Source organism: Elephas maximus, chromosome 17 (assembly GCF_024166365.1).
Source record: "Elephas maximus indicus isolate mEleMax1 chromosome 17, mEleMax1 primary haplotype, whole genome shotgun sequence".
In the NCBI taxonomy this organism is placed as follows: domain Eukaryota; kingdom Metazoa; phylum Chordata; class Mammalia; order Proboscidea; family Elephantidae; genus Elephas; species Elephas maximus.
Genome location: NC_064835.1, coordinates 79,555,246 through 79,562,260, shown reverse-complemented (window position 1 = coordinate 79,562,260; position 7,015 = coordinate 79,555,246). Strand labels below are relative to the sequence as shown.

General features: G+C 43.1%; 1 pseudogene; it reads left to right on the top strand.

Annotated features, from left to right (window-relative positions):
* Nucleotides 1–3,924: 3,924 nt before the first annotated feature.
* LOC126060299 (40S ribosomal protein S15a-like) lies at nt 3,925–4,324 on the top strand (annotated as a pseudogene).
* The last annotated feature ends 2,691 nt before the right edge of the window (nt 4,325–7,015 follow it).

Below are 7,015 nucleotides of genomic sequence, written 5' to 3'. Positions count from 1 at the left end.
AAAGGGTGATGTCTTTTAAGTCCTTAAACATCCTGAAGCCAGGCCTCTGGAGGTAAGCCAGCACAAGGAAAAATGTTAATTGGCAGTGAATTTAGGTTTGATGCAGTGGAAGAAGAGGTGGTGGGCTTGGGATCAGAAAGCCCTGAGTCCAATCCAGCCCCTCATTGGCTCTGTCACTCTCATGGTCACACTGGCAGATCACCCTCTTTGTTTGCCAAAACTGTCAAATGGAGACATTCATCCTACGGGTTGATATGAGGATTAAAGAAATGACTTGAAGAAGATACCCAACTGAGTCATTATTTCCCCAGCTTCAACCAGTGCTCGGCATTTAGTCTCTCTTTGTGTACTTGCTGAATAAATAAAGGGGTGAATGAAAGTATTAACTGTGTAAACAAATGACTTGTAATTTGCTTTAGGTATTTTTGGCTGGTTGTTTATTAACCCATCGAATTTAGAGCTGGAAGGAGTCTTCCATTAGGTAAGTGCCAACACTTATCTGGGTTTCACTGCTGGTGAATAGTGGAGTAGGGCCTACAAGTTGGGTCTCTCACCATCTAAGGTAAACTTAACTTCTAAACTTGGCTGTCTCTGTCATACCTGTCTTAGGGTGACGCATATGCATTCGTGTTTTAATGCAACATTTGGAAGAAAAAAGGTGCTAGCAGCTAATTTATCCAATGAACCCAACGTTTGATAAATGCAAGTCTGTAGAAGTTCAGTCAGAATAACATTGGAGATAGAAGTGTGGACAAACTGATATTAATAACACATGATTCTAAGATACACAGTGAGATATAGAAAATACTAGCTAAATTAGAGTTCTAGTGAGTTGATTTGTGCTTTACTAAAATTTTACAGTATTTAAATCTCTAGGCCAAAATGATTTTTTTCAGCTTATGTGTCTATTTTATTTGCTTTCACACTGAAATCCAAAAATATTCAAGAGGTTATGAAAATTAAATAAAGTTTTTTAAAAATCACACAAGAACATGAATTAGTCATGATCTCTGATAGGCTGTTTTCCTTAAAGATTTGGAAATCCTCACCTTCTACTATTAGCACACAAGTCTTTGAGGGCTTGGTTTGATTTTTTTCCCCAACTTGACAAGGCAGGAGGTCCCTACAGAAAAGCCCACTCAAAGAGTCAGGGACCTTCCTTTTAGGCAGACAGGGCCCTGGGCCCTCAGGTGGCCTGGCCTTCTCAAGGGTCCACAGCTCTAACCTGGGTGACCCCCCCCCCCCCATCACAGGAAAGACAAAGGAGGAATTCAGTCTCACAGTCCCAAGTTGTTTGTGATTTACAGTGTTGGGAGTTGGAATCCCAACCCCATAATTCATCTATACCTGTTAGCCAAGAACAATTTCACATGGAAAGGACCCAGATGACTGAATTAACAAAACTTATCTGACCCACATGGTAGATGTTAGGGTTATTTCTGCAATTTGGGTTTGTTTTTGCTTTTTCGTCACGTGGTGAAGAACAAAAGGAGCCTCTTCAAAGGGCTAGCAAAAAGGCTTTTTAGCTTCATAAATAATTTGTCAGTAGAACTATGGGTGAGAAAGATATATTTTGCCTCACTTGAGTGCCTTGGGAGTTGCGAACTCATGTGTGTAAAGAGGCTCTGACATCTCCATGAGAGTGTGGGAGCAGAGATGTCTCCTTTCCAAGGCCCTGCAGAGCAGAAAATGCAAACACCCCACGTAGTCCATCTGTCAGGTAAGTTGATTCACCTCTTTCCACTCCCCCCACCCTACTCCTGCCCCCCTGCTGCACTTGGCTCAGGATTCTCAAGTCCTTGACCTTACCTCTGGTACCCTACCCTGCCATCTCCCCATCACCAGCGAGAGGGTGAAAATTCAAAGTGAAGAATGAGAGCTTGCCAGTTGTGGCTGAGGTCTTGACCAGTGGTCAGCCAGGCCTGTACATTCCTGCCCCGGGCTGCCTCTCTTATGAAGACCGCCTCTCCCCAGGGGCAGGTCAGTCATTCTGGTCTGTTCACACATGTTGAACACATTTTGCCATCCTGTTTTCCCCAATTGCTTCATATGTTCCCCAGATTTTGGCCAGCAATAAATTTCCACTGACTCTGAAACACATTTCCATTCTTCTTCTTGGCCTGATGAAGCATCGCTTGGGGTAATATTTTACATCCAGAGTGAAACACTCCAGCTCTTTATAAGTGGCTCTCCTCTGGTCAAAGGAGTCCCTTTGTGGCAAAGCCCTTGGAAAATATTTCTTTTCCCAAATTCAACGGTTTATTACTCAGAGCAACAAAGACTGATTTTCAAGTGCACTTTTATAAGCATATGACAGCACAATCTTCAAGTGATTTGTTTATAACCCTTTATTATTATTATTAGAGGGTCTCCTCTATGATCAGTATTATGGACTGAATTGCATCCTCCATAAAGTTATGTTGGAGTCCTAATCCCTTTACCTGTGAATGTGACCCTGTTTGGAAATAGGGTTTTTCTTTTGTTGTGTTAATGAGGTCATACCAGAGGAGGGTGAGTCCTAAACCTAAACTTACATTAAAAAAAAAAAAAAGCGTAATAGACACAGACACACACCGGGGGGAAGAAAGGCACCATGTGAGGAAGATCACCTACAAGCAAAAGAATGCGAAGGATTGATGGCAGTTACCAGAAAATGAGGCCCACAGAAGGAATCCATACAGTTGAGACCTTGATTTGGAGTTTTAGTCTACAGAACTGTGAGAAAATAAATTTCTTTTCCTTAAAACCACCCACTTGTGCTATCTTTTGTTACAGCGGCACTAGGTGACTAAGACAATTGGCACTGGGAATACCATGATGAAGAGCAAAGCTCGAGGCTACAGGCCCTTGTGGTCTAAGGCAGGGGGTTGAGGCTAACGAGGAAACACAAAGCAGCTGGGACAGCCAAGGTTCTGAGAGCAAGGTGGGAGGGGGTTCCTGCAGGGCTTAAGGGTGTCATCCCTCAGTCTGATGGAGAAATTAGGAATTAATTTCAGAAATGTAAGTAAGAAGTAGCTGGGATAAGGAGTTGGTAATGTGGAGGACATTTCAGGCAGATTTCAATGAACCTCTAGTAGTGTTGAGAGTGAACTGTGGTGAGTAAGGCATTAGACAGCTCAGAAGAAGTCTTGGTTGCCAAGCTGCAGAAATTTCAAATGGGACATTCTGAAGGAGAACCATGCTTGCCAATTCCAGGAATTCAGTGGCTCCAGTGTCTCTGGGTCTGTTTCAGGATAGGAGTGTATCTCCTTGGAGCCTTGGTGGTGCAATGGTTAAGAGTTCAGCTGCTAACCAAAAGGTCAGCAGTTCAAATCCACCAGCCACTCCTGGGAAACCTCGGGGCAGTTCTACTCTGTCCTATAGAGTCGCTATGAGTCGGAATTGACTCAATGGCAGCAGGTTTGGTTTTGGTGCATCTCCTTCCCTTGCAGCATGCTTTTCCACCCTTTCATCTCACCTTTGCCCTCTCTTCTTGTATCCTCAGATTGTTTACCCTTCTCAGGTCCAACCCCTCGTATTGTGCAGCCAACACAGCCGCTATGCTGTCATGGGCTCCACACACCAGTCTCCTCTTCTTAAACTTCTGGGGCCAGGCCTTTTTAGCCCCTTTCATAACAAGTTATCACAAGCTGTCACATAAGAAGGCCAATAAATTCATTCATAAGACAGTAGTAAACACCACATGATTTAATGCATTACATGTCCTGTGAGAATTTGCATTTTCACAGTGGAAAAAGTGTCAAGCTAAAAAACGGATCTCCAAATGGGAACTTTCAGGAGAAAGTGGCAAGCCATCCCACTCCTCTTCAAATTAAATCATGAAGGTAAGGATTGTTTCCGTCTATCACACTGACCTGGACATATGCCAGGAGATTTTTACAAAATCTTTTTTAAAAAAACAGTTCTGGCTCTTTCCACGCTGCCATAATGGTGTGCATGGAATTCCTGGCCAACACTCTTAACAGCATCAATAATGCCTAGAAGAGAGGTAAAAACAAGGTTGCTATCAGGTCATGATCGAAAATCATCGTTGGGTTTCTAACTGATGGTGAAACATGGTGAGATTGGAAAGTTTGAAATCATTGATGATCAGAGGTGGGAAAATTGTTGTATGCCTCACAACGGGTTAAACAAGTGTGCAGTGATCAGCCCCAGATTCGATGTACAACTCAGAGATCTAGAAAAGGGGCAGAATAATCTGCTCCCATCCTGTCAGTTTGGCTTCTTTGTACTGACAACCTCAGCTGGCATCAAGGACCACTAGGAAGCAAGACAAAAGCATACAGGAGGGACAATCCTGGCATTCTCTTTCTGTTGCTGTTAAGTGCCATTGGGTCAATTCCGAATCATAGCAACTCCACGCACAACAGAACGAAACATTGCCTGGTTCTGCCCCATCCTCACAATCGTTGCTAAGTTTGAGCCCACTGTTGCAACCGCTGTGTCAATCTATCTCATTGAGGGTCTTTTCTCTTTTTTGCTGACTCTCTACTTTACCAAGTATGATGTCCTTCTCCAGTGACAGATCCCTCCTGATAACATGTCCAAAGTATGTGAGACGTAGTCTCGCCATCCTTGCTTCTAAGGGGCATTCTGGTTCTACTTCTTCCAAGACAGACATGTTTGTCCTTTTGGCAGTCCATGGTATATTCAATGTTCTTCACCAACACCACAGCTCAAAAGCGTCAATTCTTTGGTCTTCCTTATTCATTGTCTAGCTTTCATGTGCATATGAGGTGATTGAAAACACCATGGCTTGGGTCAGGGGCCCCTTAGTCTTTAAGGTGACATCTTTGCTTTTCAACACTGTAAAGAGGTCTTTCACAGACAATTTGCCCAGTTCAATGTGTCTTTTGATCTCTTGACTGCTGCTTCCCTGGGTGTTGACTGTGGATCCAAGTAAAATGAAATCCTTGACAAACTCAATCTTTTCTCCATTCATCGTGATGTTCCTTATTGGTCCAGTTGTGAGGATTTTTGTTTTCTTTATGTTGAGGTGTAATCCATACTGAAGGCTGTAGTCTTTGATCTTCATCAGTAAGTGCTTCAAGTCCTATTCACTTTCAGCAAGGAAGATTGTGACATCTGCACAACACAGGTTGTTAATGAGTCTTCCTCCAATCCTGACACCCCGTTCTTCTTCATTTTGTCCAGCTTCTTGGATTATTTGCTCAGTATACAGATTGAATAGGTATGGTGAAAGGATACAACCCTGACGCACATCTTTCCTGACTTTAAACCAATCAGTATCCCTTTGTTCTGTCCGAACAAATGCCTCTTCATCCATGAACAGAGTCCTCATGAGCATAATTAAGTGTTCTGGGATTTCCATTCTCCGCAATGTTATCCATAATTTGTTACGATCCACACAGTTGAATGCCTTAGCATAGTCAATAAAATACAGATAAACATCTTTCTGGTATCCTCTGCTTTCAGCCAGGATCCGTCTGATGTCAGCAATAATATCTCTGGTTCCACGTTCTCTTTCAAATCCAGCTTGAATTTCTGGCAGCTCCCTGTCTCTTTCTAGGGGTATAAAACTCCTTGATGTCAAGTCGATTCCGACTCATAGCGACCCCATAGGGCAGAGTAGAACTGCCCCGTAGGGTTTCCAAGAAGTGGCTAGTGGATTCGAATTGCTGACCTTTTGGTTAACAGCCAAACTCTTAACCACTGGCCACCAAGCCTCCAGGGATATAATACATACATATAAATAAAATGCATCTCAATGGACAAACACACACACACGAAACAATTTCTGGCACAATCCTTGGGTTATAGTTTATTCTGCCTCAACAGACCAAAAAAAACAAATAATTTCTGGCACAACCCTTTCGGTTACCGTCTATTCTGCTTCAATAGACCAAAAACAAACAAACAAACAAAGAATTTCTGGTACAATCCTTTTGGTTGTAGTCTATTTTCTTCTGCAGAAATAGATGCCAGGAGATAATTGGTTTTGTTTTTTCTGAGAGTTGCAGTTAGTTAGGCCCTGGCTAGGAAAGGTTTTGCTGTACGTATCAAAAGTTACACTGCTGGTACCCATGTTATAGAAAGCAATGTGTGAGTCTCATTGTGGCACAGTGAAAAGAAAGCTAAAGAGAGACACCCTTTCCTTAAAAGGCTGCTAATGGAATGAGGGAAAAGATACATGCAAGAGCTTTTGTTAAGGTTGGGATCTAGCTGACTCTCCTGGAGAGCAGAACGGGGGAGGTCAGCCAAGAAAGAACAGGTCAATGAGAATCTTCTATTTATTACAGATTAACATGGAAAGAGCAACTGATGGAGCCAAGACAAATGGCTTGGGCCCAGCTGTGGCCACCAGCTTGGTCAGGGCATTAGGCACTGTGCTGAGTTTGTGAGCAGCTGTGCTTCAGGCCTGGCGAGTTGCAGAGCAGGCTGGCACGTTTATGAACTAAGAAAAAGATGGCACCAGCTTGAGTAATATATCAGCAGCTTGCAGAGAAAAACGCGAGCCTGCTACACACGAATGGGGATTTATGGCCAATCCAATCTGGAAAATATTTAAAGCAAACTAGCATTGCAAAACCACAATACTCCCTGGGGCTTTGAAATGAATTCTTTACACCTAGGCACAAAGGAGAAGCCCTGGTGGCACAATGGTTAAGTGCTCGGCTGCTAACCAAACGGTCAGTGGTTCAAACTCACCAGCCTTCCACAGGAGAAAGACGTGGCAGTCTGCTTCCCTAAAGATTTATAGCCTTAGAAACCCTGTGGGACAGTTCTGCTCTGTCCTATAGGGCCACTATGAGTTGGAATTCACTCAACCATAGTGGGCTTTGGTTTTGGGGCCCAAAGGACTAGTTTATCACAGATTCCCTCTGTTACATGACATTCCAGCACCATACGAATGAACTTAGATACCTGGCTTATGAAATGTCTTCCAAATCACTGGACAGACAGAGGCAGATCAGAGCCCAAGAAACATACATGGGATTTGTTCTGTTATTTTAAAAATTTTCTGTTAGTTAAACTAACAAATGTTAGGTAAACT